Source organism: Arachis ipaensis, chromosome B02, assembly GCF_000816755.2.
Source record: "Arachis ipaensis cultivar K30076 chromosome B02, Araip1.1, whole genome shotgun sequence".
Taxonomy (NCBI): Eukaryota; Viridiplantae; Streptophyta; class Magnoliopsida; order Fabales; family Fabaceae; genus Arachis; species Arachis ipaensis.
Genome location: NC_029786.2, coordinates 19497418 through 19497957, shown reverse-complemented (window position 1 = coordinate 19497957; position 540 = coordinate 19497418).

The following is a 540-nucleotide window of genomic DNA, read 5'->3' as shown; positions in this document are numbered from 1 at the left end:
GGGATGGTGGTGGAGGGGGGGAAAGAGGGAGAGGGGAAAGGGGGAGGGTATTTTTGTCCAAAAAAAATAAAAAGGACGAATTTAATAAAAAAAAAAACGTTAAGGACGATTTTTAACCCAAAATTAGAAGAGGGACGAAATCGATTATGGGGCTAAACTTTAGGACCAAAATCGTACTTACCCCTTAAAAAAATTTAGAGTATAAAACGGATTTCTAATCCTTCATTATTCTCTCTCATATTTATTTTTAATCCCACTTATAAAATTGATGGTGAAATATCATATTTTATTTCCTCAATTGTTAAAAAAATTGAGAGAATTTATTTTCAAGAGAAGATACTTCAATCATAGTAGAAAACAAGAAAATTGGCTCTTGTAGGATTTTTAAGAAATTTGTTGATTTCTTTGGAAAGCATATCACTTCTCAGATTCCATGAATAGTTTTGGGATTTTTTTTTGTTTTGAGGTGTCAAAAATAAAAATTAGAATGTAATAATATTGATTCATATAAATATAAAAAAAAATTATTAATTCAAACGC